This window comes from Hyperoodon ampullatus, assembly GCF_949752795.1.
Source record: "Hyperoodon ampullatus genome assembly, chromosome: X".
Taxonomy (NCBI): domain Eukaryota; kingdom Metazoa; phylum Chordata; class Mammalia; order Artiodactyla; family Ziphiidae; genus Hyperoodon; species Hyperoodon ampullatus.
In genome coordinates this window covers 69,222,350-69,249,937 of record NC_136913.1, presented here as the reverse complement: position 1 = coordinate 69,249,937, position 27,588 = coordinate 69,222,350, and positions in this window count along the sequence as shown.

The window sequence follows — 27,588 nt, the reverse complement described above, 5'->3', positions numbered from 1 at the left end:
AACAAATTGAAGGAGAAAAACCATATGATATCTCAATAGATGCAGAGAAAACTTTTGACAAAATTCAACACATATTTATGAAAAAACCCTCCAGAAAGTAGGCATAGAGGGAACGTTCCTCAATGTAATAAAGGCCATATATGACAAACCCACAGCCAATATCATCCTCAATGGTGAAAAACTGAAACCATTTCCACTAAGATCAGGAACAAGACAAGGTTGCCCACCCTCACCACTATTATTCAACATAGTTTTGGAAGTTTTAGCCACAGCAATCAGAGAAGAAAAGAAATCCAGATTGGGAAAGAAGAAGTAAAGCTATTACTGTTTGCAGATGACATGATACTGTAATAGACAATCCTAAAGATGCTACCAGAAAACTAGTAGAGCTAATCAATGAATTTGATAAAGTAGCAGGGTACAAAATTAATGCACAGAATTCTCTGGCATTCCTGTACACTAATGATGAAAAATCTGAAAGTGAAATCAAGAAAATACTCCCATTTACCATTGCAACAAAAAGAATAAAATACCTAGGAATAAACCTTCCTAAGGAGACAAAAGACCTGTATGCAGAAAACTATGAGGCACTGATGAAAGAAATTAAAGATGATAAAAACAGATGGAGGTATATACCATGTTCTTGGATTGGAAGAATCAACATTTTGAAAATGACTATACTACCCAAAACAATCTACAAGTTCAATGCAATCTATATCAAACTACCAATGGCATTTTTCACAGAACTAGAACAAAAAATTTCACAATTTGTATGGAAACACAAAAGACCCCGAATAGCCAAAGCAATCTTGAGAAAGAAAAACGGAGCTGGAGAAATCAGGCTCCCAGACATCGGACTATACTACAAAGCTACAGTAATCAAGACAGTATGGTACTGGCACAAAACCAGAAATATTTATCAATGGAACAGGATAGAAAGCCCAGAGATAAACCCATGCACATATGGTCAAATAATCTTTGATAAAGGAGGCAGGAGTGTACAGTAGAGAAAATACAGCCTCTTCAATAAGTGGTGGTGGAAAAGTGGACAAGTACATGTAAAAGAAGGAAATTAGAGCACTTCCTAACACCATACACAAAAATAAACTCAAAATGGCTTAGAGACCTAAATGTAAGACTGGACACTATAAAACTCTTAGAGGAAAACATAGGAAGAACACTCTTTGACATAAATCACAGCAAGATCTTTTTGATCCATCTCGTAGAGTAGTGGGAATAAAAACAAAAATAAACAAATGGGGCCTAATGAAACTTAAAAGCTTTTGTGCAGTAAAGGAAACCATAAACAAGACTGAGAGACAATCCTCAGAATGCAAGAAAATATTTGCAAACGAATCAATGGGCAAATGATTAATCTCCAAAATATATAAACAGCTCATGTAGCTCAATATTATGAAAAACAAACAATCCAATCTAAAAATGGGCAGAAGACCTAAATAGACATTTATCCAAAGATGACATACAGATGGCCAAGAAGCACATGAAAGGCTGCTCAACTTCACCATTTATTAGAGAAACGCAAATCAAAACTACAATGAGGTATCACCTCACACCAGTTAGAATGGGCAACATCAGAAAATCTACAAACAACAAATGCTGGAGAGGATTTGGAGAAAAGGGAACCCTCTTGCACTGTTGGTGGGAATATAAATTGATACAGCCACTATGGAGAACAGTATGGAGGTTCCTTAAAAACTAAAAATAGAATTACCATATGACACAGCTATCCCACTACTGGGCATATACCCAGAGAAATCCATACTTCAAAAAGAGTCAAGTACCAAAATATTCATTGCAGCTCTATTTTCAATAGTCAGGACATGGAAGCAACCTAAGTGTCATTTCTAGTTGTCTCAGCTATTCCAGTCTCTGGTTGGGGTGAAACTGAAATAAGTCTTTTGTGTAGTGGCCCCAAAGGCTGGAGGAACTTGTCACTCACCATACTCTCCTTTTTCTGATGAGGAAAATGCTCTCAGATCAGGGAGTTTCCTCTTGCTGCTGAGCAGTACAGGCCTGCATGATGGGATAATTCAAGAAAAATGAAACTATTCTTCCTATGATTTTAGCTCTCAGATTTTTTCCACTGTGTTGCTGAAGCTTCTTAAGTGGATTCCTGAACCCTCCCAGAGCTATTTTCATTCATGAATAGCTGTCCCATCATTTTTCTTTCTGGGGAGACAAATGCTGGTGTCTCCTACTCCACCACTTTTGTGATGTTACTCTGCACATTTTTAATGAAAGAGCCAGTAACTCCGTTTTGCATATGCTTTTATAACCACCTGGTAATAACCTTGCAATCTGTATTCAACAGAAGCTGTGGCAGTTTTCTTACTACTTGTTGTAATCAATTTTTCAAAATCGCTGCTCATATTTATGTGCCTTGTTTTGTTGACTCCTTTATTAGGAATATTTGGGGCAAGGCAGTATGGTTTGGCAGTGTGCTGGAGGTTATGTTGTTTATGGAAAGTATCAAATGTATGGTTTAAATTATCCCTTTGAAATTTAGATCAAACACAGTTGTCAACATGAACTTTTTTTTTTTTTTTTTTTCTGAAGAGTTCTCAGTTTCTAGCATTTGTAGATAGCTTGGAGGGCATATTTTCTAATAACCTAACTACAAAAGAGGGATTTTTAAGTCTCATGCTGTTATTTTTTTTTAGTTTCCACTCATATTATGAGGTATAAATTCCAGATATATACAAGTGTCTATTTTACATATTTGTATTTGTCAATGATATAAGCATTGAGTCTGAAATGGTAATCAAGTTATATCTCAAATTTCATTGAAAATTACTATGCAAAGTGAAAATAATTGTTGGAGTTATATATGAATTAGAACACTCTATACTCTTGTTGACTTTTAAAATAATTTCCATTTTTCCAATTTTAAATTTCATACATATTTATTATAAAAACTGTGGCAAAGTACAAAGAGAAAAATTAAAATCTCCTGTAATCCCACAACCACAAGATAACCATTGCTAGCAATTTGGTATACTTTCAGGTCTTTTTTTCAGTTTAAAATAGCTGTGTTTTTTATTTGGAGCTTTTATTACATATGGTTTATTTTCTGCTTTTTTATATCATACATGAGCATTTATTTCCTCATTAAATACCATTGAAAATTTTAATCATTTCATGCTATGCCATTCTACTTTTTTAAGCTTTCTCCTACTGTTATTTTCACCTTTTTCTACTTTACAAATTTTGCAACCAAATCCTTGAACATAAATATATTTATACTTCTCTGATTATTTCTTTAGGATAAAACCTGTAAGTAGAATTATTAGGTCAATTAATAGGAAAATTCTAAAGCTCGTGATTTATATTGCCAAAGAACTTTAAAACTTCTGTATCTATTTATTATCTTACTATTTTAGAATTCCAGTTGCACTCTATCTTTTCAGACACAAGCTATATATATAAAAAATAATAGCAATTTTATTTTAAAAACACTAAATTTTAATTTTGCAACTAAATGATTATTAGAGAGACAGAGCATTTTTACAAGTTTTAAGTAATGCAGTTGTTTTAAATTTTAAAATTACAGTAAATGAACACTGGCCTATATTTTTCATTTATTATATTTCCAGTATTAAATTTTTTCTCCTGTCATGACAAGTAGATTTAGTGTGTTGGAGAAAATGGATATGATAGTTGTATTATTATAATTTTTAACATTCACTGCGAGCTATGGATACTAGACTTCAAATTTAAATGAGAAAAAAACCTCAACTAAAAAAAAAGTATGTAAATATTCCACAGCACAAATATTTGTCTCATTAAAGGACCAAAATTTCATGTTTTAAGCAAGATGGACTTTGATCTAAGCAGACATCCAAAGGATATTTTAGAGTTTGAATTTTCTCACTCTTTATCTTTCTTGCATCCCTCCCTCCTTTTGTTATATTCTTAAATCAAAGAAAATTATTTCAGACTTTTTAGAATGACTTCTAATTTTAAGCACACTTAATATCTAGCATGAACTGTGTGATGTTATTCTCCTTTCTCTTTGTTGTTCCCCTCCTTCTCATAACCATGTTGCAATGTCTTTTTACAGTGATTTGAATTGGGATGATCAATATTGGTTTCTTGTTCCAGACTACTTACTGAATGGAATTAGGCATATTGGTGGATCAAAGGTATTTAGGAAAATGTAGTTTATAACAAGATGGAAACACTGATATCTCACTGCCTATGTGGGAACTCAGAAATAATACCACCATGCAATGAGGAAACACTGATAATTTTAACTTTATTCTTTTGACCAACAAGGCTAGTTAGATATTAGTATGTCCATTCAACAAATGGAAGAAACTGAGGCTCAGAAATGTTAAGTATGTTGGCCAATATACAAGCTAAGTGGGGTATCACATAAAATTTTATGCCTTCTACGTTACCCTGTTACTTTGCTTTATATTTTGTAAGTAAATTTTATTTTTTCTAATACAAAAATGTATGAAGAATAAATATCATCAAAACACATTTTGACTTTAAAATATAAATACATGTGACTATCTGATTAGAAAATGTAAACAGAATATGAATAGTAAAAATGAAAATCACTTGTCTATGCCTTGAACTCATACCAAAAGGTAAACACAGCCATTAAGTTTCTTGTAAATACTTCCTGAAAAAAATAATACACGATCCCACATCTATCTATTGATCTATCTATCTAATTTTCTATTATCTAACTGTTATCTATTTATCATCTTAGTTCTTTTAATCTACAGTAGTAGACTCAGAATTTAATACTGTGTTTCAACTTGTATGTTTCAATCAATAATATAACTTGGAGGCTTGAATCTCTTTCCATGGAAGCACATGTAAATCTAACTTATTAGTTTTAGAAGATGCAAAAAATTCTACTAAAAGAGTGTATCATATGTTATTCTACATATTTTCTACTAATGAAAACTCACCTTATACCACTGTAAACAATGTTACAGTAAGGATCTCTGAAAATGTTAGTGAGATTGAGTGATTACATATATATTTTAGAGTGCTATCAATAAATATCTAGGTCAAAGAAAATTTATGTTTTACTAAATACTAAAAATTATAAACTAGGAAATTGCACCAATTTATACTCTTGCATCAATAAGCATCTTAAAATTTTGATATTAGTAAAAATAGTGTTGTTTTATATTGATTATTAAAATTATAATTAAAGTTAAAAAATATTTTCATATATTTATTAGCTATTTATATGTCTTTTTTGTAAACTATTAATAAGTTTTGACTATTTTTAATTTTACTTATACTTTTTCTCTCATTTGTTATGTCATTTTAAGCATTTTAATTCTGAGGTAATTGAGATTCACATGCAGGTAAAAGAAACAGTACAGAGATACTCCATATACACTTTACATAATTTCCCCTAATGGTAACATGTTAAAATTTAACTCTTGTTGAATTTTTTTTAATTTCACAGTATAAAGGCCCAAAAGCAATTCACCCAATTTTCCAATTCCCAATACCTCCTCAAATCTGGCTACCACCAATCTATTCTATTTATCTATAAGCTCATTTTTATTTCTTTATTTTTGTGTTTTTCAGGGTGAAATCTGTAATATGTTTTTTATTGAAGTATAGTTGATTTAATATATTTCACTAGTTAAGGGTGTAGAGCATGGTGATTCAGTATTTTACATATTATATTTCATTAGATGTTATTGTGATATAAAGGGTATAATTCCCAGTGCTACACAGTATATCTTTTTTGCTCATCTGTTTTACAAATAGTAGTTAGTATTTGCTAATCTCATACTTCTAATTTGTCCCTCCCACCTTCCCTTTCCCCTTTGGTTACTACAAGTTTGTTTTCTATACCTGTGAGTCTGTTTCTGTTTTTTTATATAAATTCCTTTGTATAATTATTTAGTTTCCACATACCTCTGATATCATAGAGTTTTTGTCTTTCTCTGTCTGACTTATTTCTCCAAGCATAATATACTCTAGGTCCATCCATGTTGCTGCAAAAGGCAGTATTTCATATTTTATGGTTGACTAATTATTCCATTATGTATATATTACATCTTCTCAATCCAGTTATATGTTGATGGACACTTAGGTTGCTTCCAAATCTTGGCTATTGTAAATAGTACTGCTATGAACATTGGGATGCATGTATCTTTTTAGATTAATGTTTTTAGTTTTTGAAGATATATACCCAAGATTGGAATTGCTGGATCAGAGTTAGTTCTACTTTTAGTTTTTTGAAGAACCTCCATACTGTTGTTCATACTGGCTCCACCAATTTACATTCCCACCAATAATGTACAAGAGTTCCCATTTCTCCATGTCCTATCCAACATTAGTTATTTCTAGATTTTTTGATGATAGCCATTCTGACTGGTGTGAGGTGATACCTCATTGTGGTTTTCATTAACACTACTCTAATAATTAGGGATGTTGAGCATCGTTGCATGTGTTTGTTAGCTACATCTGTCTTCTTTTAAAACATGTTTATTCAAGACTTCTGCCAACTTTTTTATTGGATTGTTTGATATTGTGCTATATAAGTTACATGTTTTGGATATTAACCCCTTGTCAGTTGTATCACTTTCAAATATTTTGTCCCATTCCATACTTCGTCTTTCTGTTTTATTGTTAGTTTCCTTTGTTGTGCAAAAGTTTTAAAGTTTAATTAGATACTATTTGGGTTTTTGTTTAACTTTTATTTCTTTTGCCATAAAAGACTGATTCAAAAAATACTGCTATGATTTATGTCCAAGAGTGCTTGGTTTATTTTCTCTTCTAGAAATTTTATTATTTCATGTCTTACATGGGAGAACATATTTGCAATTTATGCGACTGACATGGGATTAATCTCCAAAACATACAAACATCTCATGCAGCTCAATATCAAAAACAAACAAACAAACAACCCAATCAAAAAATGGGCGGAAGATCTAAATAGACAGTTCTCCAAAGAAGACATACAGATGGTTAAAAATCACATGAAAATGTGCTTAACATGGCTAAGTATTAGAGAAATGCAAAGCAAAACTGTAATAAGGTATCACCTTACACTGATCAGAATAGCCATTGTCAAGATGTTTACAAACAATAAATGCTGGAAAAAGTATGGAGAAAATGGAACCTTCTTACACTGTTGGTGGGAATGTAAATTAGTACAGCCACTATGGAGAGCAGTATGGAGGTTCCTTAAAAAACTAAAAGTAGATTTATCATATGACCCTGCAATCCCACTCCTGGACATATATCTGGAGAAAACTGTAATTTGAAAAGGTACATCAACCCCAATGTCCATTGTAGCACTAGTTACAATAGCCAAAACATGAAAACAACCTAAATGTCAATCAACAGATAAATGGATAAAGAAGATTTGGTATGTGTATATATATATATATATATGGACCTAGACATTATCATACTAAGTGAAGTAAGTCAGACAGAGAAAGATAAATATATAATATCACTTATATATGGAATCTAAAAAAAGATACAAATGAACCTATTTACAAAATATAAATAGACTCAGACCAAGAAAACAAATTTATGGTACCAAAGGGGAAATGTGGGGGGAGGGAGGGCTTAATTAAGAGTTTGGGATTAATATATTCACACTACTTTATGTAAAATTAATAATAAACAAGGACCCTCCTTATAGCACAGGGAACTCTATTAAATACTCTGTAAGAATCTATATGGGAAAAGAATCTGAAGAAGAGTGGATATATGTATATTTATAATTGAATCACTTTGCTGTGCACGTGAAACTAACATATTGTAAATCAGCTATACTCCAATATAACATAAAATTAAATATACATATGTACATGTATATGTGTGTGTATGTGTGTGTGTGTGTGTATATATATATATATATATATATATATACATATAAACATATATATTGCTACATTTTATGTCCAAGAGTGTTTGGTCTATTTTTCTCTTCTAGAAGTTTTATCGTTTCATGTCTTATACATTGTGAGCTTATGTTTGTACATAGTGTGAGCAAATATTCGAATTTTACTATGTTACCTGTGGCTGTCTAGTTTTTCCAGTAGCACTTGCTAGGTAGTAAATTCTGAAGTCTGCAAGGGTTATACTGACAAGTTTGGGTTTTTTGCCTTAGGATTGCTTTTGCAATTCTGGGTCTTTTATAATTCTATATAAATTTTAGGATTATTTGTGTTAGTTCTATGAAAAATGTCATGGGTATTATGATACAGATTGCAATAGATGTATAGATTCCTTTGGGTAATATGGTTATTTTAAAAATGTTGATTTTTCCACTCCAGGAGCAGAGGATCTTTCGAGTTATTTGGATTATCTTCAATTGCTGTCATCGCTCTTTTATATTTCTAAGAGTATAGGCCTTTCACCTCCTTTGTTAAGATTATTCCTAGGTATTTTATTTTTTTGATGTGATTTTAAATGGGATTTTGGTTTTCCTTTCTCTTTCTGATATTTCACTATTAGTGTATAGAAACACAACAGATTTTGTATATTAATCTTCTATCGTGCAACCTTGCCAAATTCATTTATTAGTTATAATAGATTTTATGTGGAGACTTTAGGGTTCTCTATAGAGAGTATCATGTCATCTGCAAAGACTGACAGTTGTACTCCTTCCCTTCCAACTTCAACAAATTTTATTTCTTTTATTTGTCTGATTGCTGTGGATAGAACTTCCAATACTATGTTAAATAGAAGTGGTAAGAGTGGGCATCCTTCTCTTGTTCCTGAATTTAGTGGAAATGCTTTCAGCTTTTCACCATTGAGTATTATGTTGGCTATGGGTTTGTCGTTAATGGCTTTTATTTTGTTAAGATATGTTCCTTCTTTGCCCACTTCGGTGAAAGTTTTTTTATTGTAAATGGATGTTGAAATTTGTCAAATTATTTTTCTGTGTCTATTGAGATGATCATATGGTTTTTGTCTTTCCTTTGTTTATGTGGTCTATCATATTGAATAATTTGCTTATGTTGAATCATCCTTGTAACCTCGGAATGAAAGAAAGTTGATCATGGTGTATGACTCTTTTTAGTTATTCCTAGATTCAGTATGCTAACATTTTGCTGAGGATTTTTGCATCTACATTCATCAAATATATTGGCCTGTAATATTATTTTTTCTGGGTTTGGTGTCAGGATGATGATTGTCTCACATCATGAATTTAGGAGTGTTCATTCATCTTCAATATTTTGGAATACTTTGAGAAGGATAGGTATAAGTTCTTCTTTGTATAATTGTTAGTATTTCCTATGAAGCCATCAAGTCCTGGACTTTTGTGTGCAGAGAGTTTTTTTTGTTGTTATTGTTGTTGTTGTTACAGAATTAATTTCACTTCTATTAATCTGTCTGCTCAAATGGTATGTTTTTTCTTGAATCAGTCTTTGAAAGCTGTATGCCTCTGGAAATTTGTCCATTACTTCTGGTTGTCCAATTTGTTGGCATGTAACTGTTAACACTGTTCTGTTCTGATTTTTTGTATCTCTGTGATATCGGTTGTTATTTCTCCTCTTTCATTTCTTATTTTCTTTATTTGGGCCCTCTATCTTTTTCTTGATTAGCCTGCCTGAAGGTTTGTGAATTCTGTTTATCTTTTTTTTTTTAATTTTTTATTAGTTTCTGCTTTATAACAAAGTGAATCAGTCATACATATACATCTGTTCCCACATTCCTTCCCTCATGCATCTCCCTCCCTCCCACCCTCCCCATCCCACCCCTCCAGGCGGTCACAAAGCATCGAGCTGATCTCCCTGTGCTCTGCGGCTGCTTCCCACTGTCTATCTACCTTATGTTTGGTAGTGTATATATGTCCATGCCTCTCTTTCGCTTTGTCACAGCTTACCCTTCTCCCTCCCCATATCCTCAAGTCCATTCTCAAGTAGGTCTGTGTCTTTATTCCTGTTTGACCCCTAGGTTCTTCGTGACAATTTTTTTTAAATTCCATGTATATGTGTTAGCATACAGTATTTGTCTTTCTCTTTCTGACTTACTTCACTCTGTATGACAGACTCTAGGTCTATCTACCTCATTACAAATAGCTCAGTTTCGTTTCTTTTTATGGCTGAGTAATATTCCATTGTATATACGTGCTACATCTTCTTTATCCATTCATCCTTTGATGGACACTTAGGCTGTTTCCATCTCCGGGCTATTGTAAATAGAGCTTCAATGAACATTTTGGTACATGACTATTTTTGAGTTATGGTTGTCTCAGGGTATATGCCTAGTAGTGGGATTGCTGGGTCACATGGTAGTTCTATTTTTAGTTTTTGAAGGAACCTCCATAATGTTCTCCATAGTGGCTGTACCAATTCACATTCCCACCAGCAGTGCAAGAGTGTTCCCTTTTCTCCACACCCTCTCCAGCATTTATTGTTTCTAGATTTTTTGATGATGGTCATTCTGACTCGTTTGAGATGATATCTCATTGTAGTTTTGATTTACATTTCTCTAATGATTAATGATGTTGAGCATTCTTTCATGTGTTTGTTAGCAATCTGTAAATCATCTTTGGAGAAATGTCTATTTAGGTCTTCTGCCCATTTTTGGATTGGGTTGTTTGTTTTTTTGTTATTGAGCTGCATGAGCTGCTTATAAATTTTGGAGATTAATCCTTTGTCAGTTGCTTCATTTGCAAATATTTTCTCCCATTCTGACGGTTGTCTTTTGGTCTTGTTTATGGTTTCCTTTGCTGTGCAAAAGCTTTGAAAACTAAAATATCTAGGAATAAACCTACCTAAGGAGACAAAAGACCTGTTTTCAGAAAATTATAAGACACTGATGAAAGAAATTAAAAATGATACAAACAGATGGAGAGATATGCCATGTTCTTGGATTGGAAGAATCAATCTTGTGAAAATGACTCCACTACCCAAAGCAATCTACAGGTTCAATTAAATCCCTATCAAACCACCACCGGCATTTTTCACAGAACTAGAACAAAAAATTTCACAATTTTTATGGAAGCACAAAAGACCCTGAATATCCAAAGCAATCTTGAGAACAAAAAACAGAGTTGGAGAAATCAGGCTCCCTGAATTCAGACTATACTACAAAGATACAGTAATCCAGACTGTATGGTACTGGCACAAAAACAGAAATATAGATCAATGGAACAGAATAGAAATCCCAGAGATAAACCCACACACATATGGTCACCTTATCTTTGATAAAGGAGGCAGGAATGTACAGTGGAGAAAGGGCATCTTCTTCAACAAGTGGTGCTTGGAAAACTGGACCGGTACATGTAAAAGTATGAGATTAGATCACTCCCTAACACCATACACAAAAATAAGCTCAAAATGAATTAAAGACCTAAATGTCAGGCCAGAAACTATCAAACTCTTAGAGGAAAACATACGCAGAACACTCTATGATATAAATCAGAGCAAGATCCTTTTTGACCCACCTCCTAGAGAAATGGAAGTATTTTCAATTTGTTAATGTGATGGATCACATTGATTGATTTGCAGATATTGAAAAATCCTTGCATCCCTAGGATAAATCGTACTTGATCATGGTTTATGATCCTTTTAATGTATTGTTGAATTCAGTTTGCTAGTATTTTGTTGAGGATTTTTGCATCTATGTTCCTCAGTAATATTGGCCTGTAATTTTCTTTTTGGTGTGTGGTATCTTCATCTGGTTTTAGTATTACAGTGGTGGTGGACTCATAGAATGAATTCAAAAGTGTTCTTTCCTCTGCAAATTTTTTGGCAGTTTCAGAAAGATAAGTGTTAACTCTTCTCTAAATGTCTTGTGGAATACCTTGTAAAGCCATCTTGCCCTGGTCTTTTGTTTTTTGGGAGATTTTAATAAAAAATTCAATTTCATTACTGGCAATTTTCCTGCTCATGTTTTCTATTTCTTCCTGGTTCAGTCTTGGGAGATCGTACCTTTCTAAGTATTTATCCATTTCTTCTAGGTTGTTCATTTTATTGGCATATATTTGCTTGTAGTAGTCTCCTTTGAGCTTTTGTATTTCTGTAGTGTCCATTGTAACTTCTCCTTTTTCATTTCTGATGTTATTGATTTTGGCTTTCTCCCTTTTTCTCTTGATGAGCCTGGCTATATATTTATCAACTTTATCTTTTCAAAGAACCAGTTTTAGTTTTTTTAATCTTTTCTATTGTTTTGTTAATCTCTCATTTATCTCTGCTTTCATCTTTAGGACTTATTTCCTTCTGCTAACTTTATGTTTTGTTTGTTCTTCTTTCTCTAGTTTCTTTAGGTGAGAGGTTAGATTATTTGAGATTTTTTCTGTTTTCTTAAGGAAGCTTGTATCATTAAAGTATTTCCTATTATAACTTCTTTTGCTGTGTCATATAGGTTTTGGACCATCATGCTTTCCTTTTCACGTGTCTCTAGATATTATTTGATTTCCTCTGTTATTTCTTCAGTGATACATTGGTTGTTTACTGACATATTGTTGAGCCTCCTCATGTTTGTATTCTTGCAGTATTTTCTTGTAGTTGACTTTTTTCCATATCGTGTTGTGGTCAGAAAAGATGCTTGATTTGATTTCAGTTTTCTTAAATTTATTGAAACTTGCTTTGTAACCCAGTATACGATCTATCCTGGAAAGTGTTCCACCTGCAGTCGAAAATAATGGGCATTCTGCTGTTTTTGGATGGAATGCTCTATAAATATTAAGTTCATCTGACCTAATTTGTCAATTAAGGCCTGTGTTACCTTATTGATTTTCATTTATTATTGACAAAATGAAAACAGACTCACAACAGAGAAAACCTACTATTTTTACCAAAGGGACTAGAGTGAGAAGGTGGAGAGATAAATTAAGAATTTGGAATTAACATATATACACTACTATATATAAAATAGATAAACAACAAGGATCTCCTGTATAGCACATTCAACTATATTCAATATCTTGTAATAACACATAATGGAAAATAATTTGAATAAGAATATATATTTATAGGTGTGTCTATATGCATATACACAAAACTGAATCAATTTGCTTTACAACTGAAACTAACACAACATTGTAAATTAACTATACTTAAATTTTATTTAAAAAATGTAATAATAAAAACAGAAAAAAGAATCCTCTGCAGGAAATAGACACTATAAACACTGACCTAGTTTATTTGGGATAAAAATGAAATCAAAATTGAATAAATTAAATATGGAGCAATCTAAAAAATACTGATTATATTGGTTTACAAGGTAACTAAATATAGCCTATAATATGAAAAATAACTTGGAAAATAGGGGAGCAAAATTATTATTATGCAACATGTAGTGGCCGTTACAAGAAATATTTAAAAGAAGTTTGTCAACATGGTGAATAAAGTGAGAAATCCTAATGTAGTAAAAAGAAAGTAGCAATAATATGTCAGAGACAATATTGACGAGATAATGGGTGAGAATTTTCCAGAATTGAAGGACAGAGCCGCAGATTTAAGAAGTCCAGTGAATGCAATATCAGATAAATAGAAAAAAATCTACATTTAAGCATCACATGGTGAATCTGAATAACGAAAAAACTCAAAAAGAAAGTCTCCAAAGCAGTCTAAGGGAAAAATATTCTTCAACCGTGATAGTAAGACTGATGGCTCATGTTTAAAGAAAAACAATGGAAGCCAGGATACTGAAAAAAAAAAGTTTCAACATAGATATCTTTACTCTCAAAGACCTACACACAGGTTGCCATTATTAAAGGAAATTTCAAAGGATATTCTTTAGGCAGTAGGAAAGTGATCTCAGAAGAGATGCCTGTGATGCATGAAGTAATGGAGCAAAAATGAACTGGTAAATGTGAGAATAAATCTTTAAAAATGCCAACTGTATAATACAATGATAATTATGTGTGCAATTAAAATAAACAAGATATAGTTACAGTAAATGATAATTGTCAATATAAAAAAATAAAATAAATAAAGCAAGTCTCTTGTACTTATCATATATATGGGTCTTTTTAAGAAAATTCATCCAGCTACTCTATGTTTTGAATGAATAATTGAGTCCAATTACATTTATAATCATTGATAGATTATGTGCTTATTGTCATATTGTTAATTGTTTTCTGGCTGTTTTTGTAGTTCCTCTTTAGTCCTTCCTTCTTGTCTTGCTCTCTTCCTTTGTGTTCTGATGACATTTTAAGTGATATTTTGTTTTCTCTATGTCTTTTGTGTATTTATTATAAGTTTCTGCTCTGCAGTTACCATAAGGTTTACATATAACAACTTTTATTTATAACAGTCTATTTTGTTTGATCTCATTGTAAAGCTCAACATTATTACTGTCTTCTCATTTTATGTTTTTGTTATAACATTTTATGTCATGTTATCTTATGTATTCTTCAACAAATTATTGTAATTATAGTTATTTTTACTACTTTGCTTTTTAAACTTCATACTAGCTTCATAAGTGATTAATCCATTATCTTTATTATATACCATTTGTAACATTTTGCATTCCCACAAGCAATGTATGAGTGATCTTATGTATGTATATATATATATATATATATATATATATATATATATATATATATATATATATATATATATGTTTGGCAGCATTTGGTATTGTCACTATTTTTTTTTTAATTTTAGTAATTTTTATAGCTAGTGATGTGGGGCATATTCTCTTGCAATTACTTGCCAGCCATTTTTCCTCTTTAATGTAATGTCTTTATTTCTTTTGTCTAATTGGGTTGCTTTTATGGTTAACTTTGAGTGTTCTTTATATGTTGTAAACACTAGTCTTTAATGGATAGACTTTTCTCCCACTTTTCTCACAGTCCAAACTTTGCCTTTCTTATTCCCTTAAAAGGGTCTTTCAAGGAAAAAAAAACTTAATTTTCATAAGGTCCACAATACCATTTTTTTCTTTTATGATTTGTGTTTTTTGTAATATCTAAGATCTCTTCACCCAATCAAGATTCTAAATTTTTCTACTATGCTCTCTCCTAAGGTAATTATAAATTTACCTTTTACTTTGAAATCCATCATATGTATTGAATGCAATGTTTAATAAGGTTTGTGATTTGGCTATTACATCCAATTGATTCAGCACCATTTATTAATAAGTCTATCCCTCACCCATTGAATTGCTTTTGTTAAAAAAAATCAGTTTGGCATATTCGTGCTGGTTTCTTTACAGACTTTTGCTTCTGTTCCATTAACCTGTTTGTCTGTCCCTCCAATACCATGGTGACTTGATTGCTGCTAATATATAATAACTATTAATATTGAGCAGTGATTTATCCTGTTTTATTTCTCTTTTACAAGATTGTTTTAGCTATTCTAGAACATATGCTTATCTGTATAAACTTTAGAATAACCTTGTCTATTACTACAGAAAATGCTACTGGAATTTAATAGGAATTTCATTAAAACTATAGATAAATTTAGGGAGAATTTACATCATTTCCATGTGGAGTCTTCTGACCAGTTTTCATTGTATGTCTCTCCATTTATATAGATATTTTATTTCTTTCATCATCATGTTATAATTGTCAGTAACAGATTATATGGGTGTTTTATTGTCTATACCTAAATAGCTCACTTTCTTTGGAGAAATTGTAAATGGTATTGTGTTCTTAATATATGCATATAGAAATTTATTTACTTTTTTTTTGCATTGGGCTCATATCCAGTAACTTTGCTGAACTCACTCATTTATTCTAGATTTTTTTTGGATTTTCTTTGGGATTACTTACATAATAATAATCTTCAAATGAAAAAAAAAAGACTTTCTTTCCAAACTATGTGTATTTTCTATCTTTGCTTTACTCAATAGAGGAGCTAGAACATTCAATACTATGTTCAATAGCATTCGTAAGATTGGACATCTTTGCTTGTACACAATCTTAAGGGTTGAATATTGTCTTTCACCATTAAGTATGATTGTTGGCTATAGGGTTTTTCTACATTGCCATCATTACATTGAGGAAACTTCTTTCCATTAGTTTGCTGGATATTTTTATCATGAAACAGTGTTGAATTGTGTCAAATATTTTTAGGGTGTCAATTCATATGCTCATATAATACTTCTTCTTTAGTTTGTTGATATGGAAAATTACATTGATTTTTTAATCAACTTTACATACTTGGAATAAATCTCGTTTGTCTGTAGTTTATAATTATTTTTATGCATTAATGGATTCCATTTTTGCTGTGGTCTGAATGTTTGCTTCCCTTCAAAATTTATATTCTGAAATTCCAATCACCTCTTAAGATGTGAGACCTTTGGGGGGTAATTTTGCTCTGAATGTTTGCATCCCCCCAGTATTCATATGTTAAAATCCTAACTCCTAATGGAATTGTATTAGAAAGTGGACCCTTAGGTTATAAGGGGCCACTTATAAATGAGGCTCCAGAGAGATCCCTCATTCCTTCCACCCTGTGAGGAGAAAATGAGAAGTTTGCAGTCTACCAACCTGGATGAAAGCCTTCACCAGTAATGAAACCATGCTGGCACCCTGATGTTGGACTTCAAGCCTCCAGAACTATGAGCAATAAAATTCTGCTGTTTATATGCCACCCAGTGTATGCTATTTTTTTAATAGCAGCCTGAACAGACTAATAAATTTTGTGATTTGTTTTTCAATCTTTATGCATCTAAGTTCATGAGTGATAATGGTCTGTAGTTTCTTCTTTGTATGGTCTTGTCTGGTTGTTGTGTCAGAATAATATTGACCTTATAAAACAAGTTGGAGAGTGTTTTATTTTATGGCATAAATTTGTAAAATTATAAAATAAATCCTTCTTTAAATGTTTGATAATGTTCCCCAGTGAACCATCTGTGCTTAGATATTTCTTTGCAAGAGAAATTTAACTACAAATCCATTTTTAAGTGGCTGTAGAAAAAATAGGCTTTGTGTTTGAACTTATTTGAGGTTTGGCACTTTGTGGTCTTCTAGGAGTTTGTCCAATTTTTTTAATCTGTCAAATTTATGTGTAAAGGCCATTGTAGAATTCCATAATTAGTATTTTAATAGTTATTGTACATGTACTGCTATCCCCTGTATATGTTTCATGATACTGGTGATGGGTGATTTGTGTATTCTCTCTTTTTTTTCCCTGTCTTGCTTGAGGTTTATTAGTTTTATTCATTTATTTTTCAAATAATTGGGTTTTGTGTATTTTTCCTAATGTTTCTGTGTTTAAATTTTATTGATTTTGGCATATGTATATATATATATGTGTGTGTGTATATATATATATTTCTTGCTTTAGGTTTATTTTGACCTTCATTTCCTAATTTCTTGTGAAACTAAAATTATGGATTTGAGATATTTGTCCTTTTCTAATATAAACATTTCTTGATTTAAATTTTCTGCTCAATACTGTTTTAAGTTCATCCCACAAATTTTGTAACTTTACATTTTTATTGACATTAAGGTCTATGCATTTTTATAATTACCTTTGAAACTTCCATTTTGACCTTGAATTGTGTAACACTGAGTGTGTGTAAATTTGACTGGTGTCTTTGTTATTAATGTGTAGTTAGATTCTATGATGCTTGGAGAACAAACTGTATGATTTCAATTCTTTTAATTTTTATGTTTGTTTCATGGCTCAGGATATCTATTTATCTTGGTGAATTTTTCATAAGCACTTGAAAAGAATGTATTCTACCGTTACTAAGTAAAGTGTTTTAAAATATTTATTAGATCATCTTGGTTGGTTGTGTTTGTTTCCTCTATATCTTTGTAATATTCTATATAGTACTTCTATCAATTGTCAGTAGTGGGTTGATTTTCTCCAACTATAAATGTGGCTCTGTATATTTTTTTTCAGATTTATCACTTTTGTTTAACGTATTTTAAACTTCTGTTGCTTTATACATATTTTTTTTAAGATTGTTATACATCATTGGTGGATAGATTCTATTATTATCATGTAATGTCCATCTTTGTCCTCAGTAAATTTATTTCCTTTTAAATCTACTTTAACATTACAAAGGTTACACTTACTAATTTTTTTTATTAATGTTAGCATTTATCTATCATGTTTCTTTAAGTTGTGCATGTCATGGGGTTTGAAGTGAGTTTCCTACAGACCACATATAGATAATCATCTTTTAAAATTTATTCTGTCAATAACTGTCTTTAATTGATGTATTTAGACTATTAGACCATTTAGATTGTTATATTTAAAGTAATTATTGATATATTAGGGCTTAATTCTGCCCTTTTATTATTGGCATTGTATTTTTTCCTGTGTTTTTTGTCCCTTTGTTGCTCTTTTTTGGCCTTCCTGTAAGTTTATTTAACATTTTTTAGGATTCTATCTTGCTTCACTTATAATGTTTTTGCAAATAATTTTGTACAGTTTTTAGTGGTTGTGGATATTGTAATATAAATACATATCAATATTGACATTTAATAACTTCAAATTAATTATTGAACCCCTTTATTTCCATCTAGGTTCCTTTACAACTACATTTGTTAGATATCAGCACACTCGTCTTTATTTTCTCTACCTACATTGAATATGACATCAGATGATGTCATAGTTTTTGCTTCAACCATCAAATATTATTTAAGAAGCACTCTTGACAGTATTGTATAGCTGTCTCATACTTCCTTTAGAAGCTTTTTTCTTTAGGATACAGCATATTTGTAGCTTGCACTTTAAAAGATGAACAAGATACATTTTAGAGAAACAAAAAATCTCTGTAAATAAAATTTTGTGCTTTCTGTGCTCATGCATGCTTAAGTGCAAAAAACTCATTGATTCCTATAAATTATATAAATGAGTTTGTAGTGAGGCTTTGTAGTCTTCATGAGTTGGTGAGGTTCATTTTAATGAAGGGTAACTATACAGCTGCTTCTAACAAGACACAAAAATTATAATTACTTTGAATTAAGGTCTTAATTTAGATGGTTTTTAATATTTTACTTATCTTTGTTTATATTTGTCCTGTCATGGATTAATGGATTGTCATCTTTCAGTCTTGTAAAACCAACACAGTATTTTTAAAAGCCTACTGAAGTTTCTTCATAATAAATTTGTCATTTATATGTAAATTTTTTTGATAAATTATATTCTACTGTATGGATATATATTTTGTCTCCCTATTCACTTGTGGATGAACAGTTAGCTTGCTTCTAGATTTGGACTATTGCAAATAAACCTGTACTGAATATTCAGGTGAAAGCCTTCATGTGGACATATATTTTCATTTCTTTTGAATAGATACTTATGAGTGGAATTCCGGGTTGCATGATATTTTTATGTTAAGCTTTTAAAAATAACTTTAAAATATTTCTTTATAGTGGCCACAACATTTTACATTCCCTCCAGCAACTGATGAGGGTTTCCATTTATTTACATCGTCACCAACTTTTTTTTTTGTCTTTCTTATTTAATAAAATCATTCTTGCATATGTGTGCGACACAGTATCATATTGTGGCTTAGATTTACATTTCTATAATGACAAATGGTATTGATGATCTTTTCATGCACTTATTTACCACTTGTGTATCTATGTTGGATAAGTATATATTAAAGTACTTTGCTGTTTTAGAAGAGGTATTTTTATCTTTTTATTGTTGAGACGAGTTTCTTATATACTTGGAATACAAGTTACTTGTCAAATATATGATTGGCAATTATTTTCCCTTGCTCTGTTGTTTATCTTTTCACTTTTTTGATGGTATAATTACAAGCACAAATATATATATATATATATATATATATATATATATATATATATATATATATTTAATTTTGGTGAAATTCAATATAATTATTTTTCTTCATTTATAGATTCTGATTTTGATATTGTACATAAAAATATTTGTCTAACTGAAAGTCTCAAATTTTTCTCTAATGTTTTCTTCTAAAAGTCTTATTTTTTTAGCTGTTACTTATAAGTCTATGACTTATTTTCATTTATCTTTTTCTGTATGATCTGAGGAAGTAAGTCAACATTTTTTTGTATGTGGTTTTACAGTTGTCCCAGCACTATTTGTGAAACAGACTTTCCTTCTACTAATGCTTTGACTTGGCACTTTTGTTACAAATCAACTGAATATAAATGTAGGGAATATTTTCCTGGACACTCAAGTCTTTCCCATTGACATACATATGTATCTTCTGCCATTACCACAGTTTTGATAAATCTAACTGCATAATAAGATTAAAATTGAGAAGTAAAAGTTCTCTAACTTTGTTCTTCTTTTCCAAAATTGTTTTGAATAAGCTGAGATTTTTATTTTTAAATAAATTTTAAAATATGCTTTTAATTTTGGCAAAAATCTTACTGGTATTTTTACAGGTACTAAATTGAATTTACAGGTGAATTTGGGGAGAATTGCTATTTTAGCAACATTGATTCTTCCAATACATGAACATGAAACATTTTTTCTTATTATTTATGTTCTCTTTAATTTCTCTATATAAAATTTTGGAATTTTTAAAATGTGCAAGTTAAGTGATTGTTTTGTGAAATTTATTCTTGACTATTTTATTATCTTTGATGTCATTTGTGAATTCAAGTATAACTTTAAATTTATTTTTTGTTTATTACTTGTATGTAAAAATACCAATCATTTTTGATTTTTGTATATTGACCTTGTATGCTTTAACTTTGCTAAAATTACTAGTTCTAGTGGTATTATTAGATACTATCTTGTGGTGTTCTACATCCAGGGTCATCTTCCCTAGAAATAAAGATAGCATTATTTTCTTTTTTATTTTCATTAACAGCACATTCTATTTCTTCTTTTGCTGATTGCAATAGTTAGCACTTAGAGTTTTATGTTGAATGCCAGAGGCAAGAGCAGGCATTCTTACCTTTTACTCAATCTTTGGGAAAAAAAAAACGAGTTTGTTTGTTTAATGACCTTACCAAGGTAATTCTATAAAGTCTTTAAGATTGATGTTGAAAATCTTATTTATTACACTACCAATGAACAATCATAAGAGTAATTTAAGAAAACAATTATATATGCATTTTCAAAAAGAAAAATAATACTTAGGAACAGATTTAGCAAATATCTGGTGATATTGTTCAATTAAAACTCCAAAACATTGTTCATATACATTAAAAAGAAACTAAATGAATGAAAAAGTATCTTGCATTTGTGGATTGGAAAATTTAATATTGTTAAGATTTCAATATTATCAGAAGTTGAGTTAGAGATTCAGTGCAATCCTTATCAAACCCTAACTGACTTCTTAACCCAAAACTGACTATTTGATCCTAAAATTCATATGGAAATTCCAGAAACCCAGAATAGCTGAATGTATCTTGAAAATTAAGAACATAATTAAAGAGCTCACATTTCCCAATCTTAAAGTTTACTACACAGCTACAGATGTCAAAACAGTGGGGTATTTGTCCATAGCAATACATGGATGAATAGAATAGAATTGTGAATCCAGATATAAACCCTTACATAGATGGTCAATTGATTGTTTATAAAAGTATCAAGACTATTCAATGTGGACAGAATCATTTTTTTCAACAAATGGTTCTGGGAGAACAGGATATTTACATGCAAATGAATGAGGTTGGAATCCTGACTCAAACACTATACAAAAAAAAAAAAAAACTAAAAATGGAACTGTGATCCAAATGTTAGAGCTAAAATTATAAAATATGAGAATAAAATATAGAAATAAAGGTTTGTTACTTTGGACTTAGGCATGGGTACTTATATCTGACCACAAAAGCAGATGTGACAAAAGAAGAAAAAAAAAAAGTTGAGATTCAAAAATGTAAACCCTTTCTATTTCAAAGCTCATTATCAAAAAAGAAATCAATTGGAATAAAATATGTGCATATAGTATGTTTGATAAGGGATTACCCCCAGAATATATAAAAAATTTTGCATTTCAAAAATAAAATGCATATAATCCAAATTAAAAAGGCAAAGTATTTGTATGGACATTTCTTCAAGGATGATATACAAATGGACAATAAGCATGTGAAGAAATTCTCAAGACCATTAGACAATAGGACATGTAAATGAAAATCAAAATGAGATACCACTTCAAACACATGAAATAGTGGCTATTACATAAAAGGTGGGAGATACTAAGTTTTGGCAAGGATAGGTAGAAATTGGAAATATCATACATTGTTGGTGAGATAACAAAATTTTGCACCATTTTGGGAAAAGTTTTGTAAGTTACACAAAATATGAAACATAGTTACCGTATGAAGGAACAATTCCAATTCTAGATACCTAACCAATATGTCCATTGACAGATGAATGGATAAAAATGTGATACGTATATACAATGGAATACTACTCAGCCATAACAAAGAACAAAATAATGCCATTTGCAGCAACATGGATGCCACTAAAGATTAGCATACTAAGTGAAGTAAGTCAGAAAGAGAAAGACAAATACCATATGATATCACTTATTTGTGGAATCTAAAATATGGTACCAATGAACTTATCTACAAAGCAGAAACAGACTCACAGACATAGAGGACAAGCTTGTTGCCAAGGGAGACGGGGTTGGGGCAGAGAAGAACTGGGAGTGTGAGATTATCTGATGTGAACTATTATATATAGTTCACATCCTATATATATATATATATATATATATATATATATATATATGGTGGATAAACAACAATTGCCTACTGCATAGAACAGGGAACTATATTCAATATACTGTGATAAACCATAATGGAAAATAATATTCTAAAAATGTCTATATGTGTATACCTGAGTCACTTTGCTGTACAGCAGAGATTGGCACAACATTGTAAATCAGCTATACTTCAATTAAAAAAAGTAAAATTAAAGAAAGAAAATATATGTGCACACAAAAACATGTACTTTAACATTCATAGCAGCATTAATATATAATAGTGAAAAATGAAGAGATTGCTTGAAGATGGCAGAGTAGGAAGACCCTGAGCTCACCTTCTCCCATGGATATACCAATATTATGACTAAAGCAAACTATTGACGAGAATGACTTGAAGACTAACAAAGAACCAAAAGAGATGGGTAACTGGAGCAGAGATGCAGTACAATTAAGACCCCTCCCCCCACATAGGTGACCCACGAATGGGGAACTAATCACAATTTCAGAGATGCTGCCCAAGGAGTGAAGGATATGAGGCACACTTTGGGCTCTCCAGCCAGGAAGTCCTGCAATAAGATGAGTCCCCAGAACATTTGGCTTCAAAAGCCAGTGGCATTTGCATATGGGAGAACAAGAGGGCTGAAGGAAACAGAGAAGCTACTCTTAGAATGAAGACAAAATCTCACATGATCCAAGAACTTTCACAGAGGCAGTAATATGAAGGGATCCTGCGTCAGACCCAATTGTTCATCTAGGAGAGCATCACAGAGAGGAAGGAGACAAATAGGATTACCATGGGGACATAGATACTGACAGAAGCCATTTGGGGGAGATTGCTCTACCATGAGGATAATGGGGCTGCCAAGATCCATTTGGCAGTTCTCACTCATCTCATTATCCTATTAGCATCAGAATCTTACCCACAACCAGCCAGATGGCAACAGTCTTGGGACCCATCAGGTCTAGCAGTGAGCCATGTGGGGAAACAGCCCTGCCCACCAGTGAACCAACACTAGCCCCAGACCTCCCAAGTCCTGCAGACAGCTGTTGTGGGAAACAGCCCCCTCACCAATGGGCTGGCATGAGGCCTGGCACCCCTGAGCTGTGCAAGAAGCCACACTGAGATTATGCTCTCAATACCAGTCGACTAGCATCAGTACCAGGATCCCTTGAGCAATGGAGTCAGCCTCCCTAGAATAGAGCCCAAACCTGCAGTGGGCCTGTAGAAACCCTGAGTCCCTATGGGTCATGCAGGGACCTGGCAGGCTTTGCACAGGGGAGTGCTTGGCAGGCAATCATGCCAGAGGTCAGACCCCACCTACCAGTGTGCCTAAAGTAGTTGAACCTAACACAAAAGAAGGGTCCATGTGGCCCATATAGGGGACATCATTAGAGCATGTAGTTCTGGTGACAAGAAGGGAATGTGCTGCTGGGCCTCAGAGGATGTCTCCTACATAAGGTCACTTTTCTAAGATCCGGAAACACAACCAACCTACTTAATACATAGAAATAAACAGAGAATTAGGCAAAACAAGGTGACAAAAGAACATGCTCCAAACAAATGAACAAGATAAAACCCCCAAAGAAAACTATGTGAATAAAATTATGTGGAGATATAAGCAGTCAACTTGATAAAGTGCTCAAGGTAATGGTAATAAAGATACTAAATGAACGCAGTAGAAGAGTGGATGAAAACAGTGAGAAGTTTAAGAAGGAATTAGAAAATATAATCAAAATGAGCTGAAGAATACAATAACTGAAGTAATAGAAAATACACTAGAAAGAATCATTAGATTAGATAATACAGAGGAATGAATTAGCAAACTGGAAAATAGAGTAGTGGAAGTCATCCATGCTGAACAGAAAAAAAAATGAATTTTAAAATTGAGGGTAGTTTAAGAGTCTTCTGCAACAACATCAAGCTTACAAACATTCCCATTATACAGGTCCAAGGAGGTGAAGAAAGAGAAAAAGGAGCAGAGAATTATTTGAAGAAATAATATCTGAAGTTCTCTAACCTGGGAAAGGAAACAGATATCCAGGTCCATGAAGCACAGAGCCCCAAAAAGGATGAACACAAAGAGATCCACAAGAAGACACACTGTAATTAAAGTGGTAAAAATTAAAGATAGAGAATCTTAAAAGCATCAACGGAAAAACAACTGGTTACAAGCAAACGAGCTCCCATAAATTTGTGAGCTAATTTTTCAGCAGAAATTTGGCAGGCAGAAGGGAGTAGCATGATATATTTAAAGTAATGAAAGGGAAAACTTACAACCAATAATACTCTAACCAGCAAGGTTTTAATTCAGATGTGAAGGAGAGATAAATTGTTTTACAGACACGGAAAATCTAAGAGTTTAACACCACTAACCTGTCATTACAAGAATTGATAAATGGACTTCTGTAAGTGGAAAAGCCACACATAAGTAGAAATATAAAAATTATGAAAGAAAAAATTTCATTGGTAAAGACAAGCATACAGAAAAAGTAGTACATCAACCACTTATAAAGCTAATAGGAAGATTAAAAGAAAGAAGTACAAAAATCATCTATATCCACAATAAGTAGTTAAAGGATGCACCAAAAAATATGTAAAATATGATGTCAAAAACATCATTTGTGATAGGGAGAAGTAAAAATGCAGGGTTGTTAGAATGCATTTAAACATAAGAGGCCATAAACTTAAAATAATCGTATATAGGTATATGCCTCATGGTAACCACAAACCAAACATGTATAATAGATACACATACACACACACACACAAAAGAAAGGAATACTAACACATCACTAAACATGTTCACCAAATGACAAAGTAAGAGCACAAAAGCAAAATGGAACAAAAAATAACTGCATAAGCAATGCCAAAACAACAAAAATTAAATAAGTACATATATATCAATAATTATTTTAATGTGAATTGACAAAATACTCCAACCAAAGGACATAAAGTGTCTGAATGAATAAATACAAAGGAGAATATATTTGCTCCTTATGAAACACTCATTTCTGACCTAAAGACCCAAAGAGTAAAACTGAAGAGATGGAAAAAAGAATTCCATGCAAATAAACATGAAAATAAAGCTGGGGTAGTAATACACATATGAGATAAAATACTTTATAACAAAGGCTGTAAAAAGAGGTAAAGAAGAAAATTACATAATGATTCAACAAGAAGATACAACAATTGTCAGTATATATGCACCCAATATAGGAGCACATAAATATGTAAAGCAAATGTTAATAAATATTAATGAGTAACTAACAGTAACACAGTAAGAGTAGAAAATTTAAGTACCCCACTTACATCAGTGGACAGACCAACCAGACATAAAATCAATAAGGCAAATTGGCCTTAAAGGATACATTAGACAAGATGGACTTAATATATACATATAGAACATTCCATGCAAAAGCAGAAGAATACATATTCTTTTCAAGTACACATGAAATATACTCCAGGATTGATTACATGCTAGGCCACAAAACAACATTCAATAAATTTAAGAAGATTGAAATCATATCAAGTACCTTTTTTGAGCATGATGGCCTGAGACTAGAAATCAACTATAAGAAAAATAACTGCAAAAAACATAAACACAGGAAGGCTAAACAATATGGAACTAAACAACCCATGGGTCAATAAAGAAATCAAAGAGAAAATTTTAAAATATCTGGATACAAAAATATCAGTGCAGTAGTCCAAACTCTGTTAAATGCAGCAAAAGCATTTCTAAGAGAAAAGTTTAGAGTGATAAAAGCCTAACTCAAGAAACAAACAAACAAAAAATATCAAATAAACAACCTAAAATCTATATCTGAAGGAACTAAAAAAAGGAAAACAAACAAAACCTGTTAGTAGAAGGAAAGAAATAAAGATCATAATGGAAATAAATGAAATAGAGACAAAAAACAATAGAAAAGATCAATGAAACTAAGAGCTGATTCTTTGAAAAGATTTTAAAATAAATGTGATAATCCTTTAGCCAGAGTCATCAAGAAGAAAACAGAAATAACTAGGATGCCTGCTGGAGGCTAGTGGGGGGCCTCAAAGCCAAGGAGATGGGTGGAACCCCTGAGTGACTGGGTATGACATGGGTGGAGTGAGGGGGGAGGAGAAGTGGAGGCCAGAAAGGACCAGCACCCCTGAGGGGTGTCTGGGAGGCAGAAGGGGTCCCTATTCTTGGAGGGACCCTCAGGGGCCTGGAGGATCAGGGAGGAGTGCACCTAACGTTTCCCTTGTCCAATAAGGTCCTGGGAAGCCTGCAGGGCTCCCAGGCAGGGTCCTCCACCCTCCGAGGTTCCCACAAGGCCGCTTTGGTCCTAGAGGCGAAGGAGGGACACACAGGGAGAAGAGGAGAGGTGAGTGTGAGGGGCCCTCCAGAACTGGAGGACCAGGGGAGGTGCAACAGGCATTTTCCCCGCCCACTTGGGCCCCAGCACACCTGCTGGGCTTCCAGGCCTGGTCCTCCATTCTCTGGGGCCCAGAGAATGGAGGGTCCTAGGGGCGTGGGAGGGCCTCGTGGGTCCTCCCACATGGGTCCTCGGGGTGTGGGAGGGAGGGAGGAGAGGTGAAGAGGAGGAGAGGTGGACTTGGGAGTGTACAGCCCAGGACTGGAGGATCAGGGGAAATGTGGCTAACGTTTCCCACACACACTTGGGCCCAATGAGCCTGCTGTAGTCCTGGACCTGGTCCTCCACCTTCCAAGGTCACAGACACTTCTGGGCCCCTCCCACTACATTGAGCATAAGCCCCACCCTCACCTTCCCGAGGCCTTTTTCCTGCCCTGTGGATCCTAAGCAAGACCCCACCCACCCCTAACGCCGCCCCTGTCTAAGGCCCGCCTCCCACAGCCCAGGACATTTCTGGCTTTTTTTTTTTTTCCTTTTTCACTATAGTAGTTCTGTTTTAACTTCCAGGTGTTGTTTCATCTATATATATCTTTTCTAGTATATCTGTTCATTTTCTAACCTTATTTTACTTTTTAATTTTTTGTTATTGTTTTGCCTCTTTTTTCTTTTTTTTTACTTGCTGCCCTG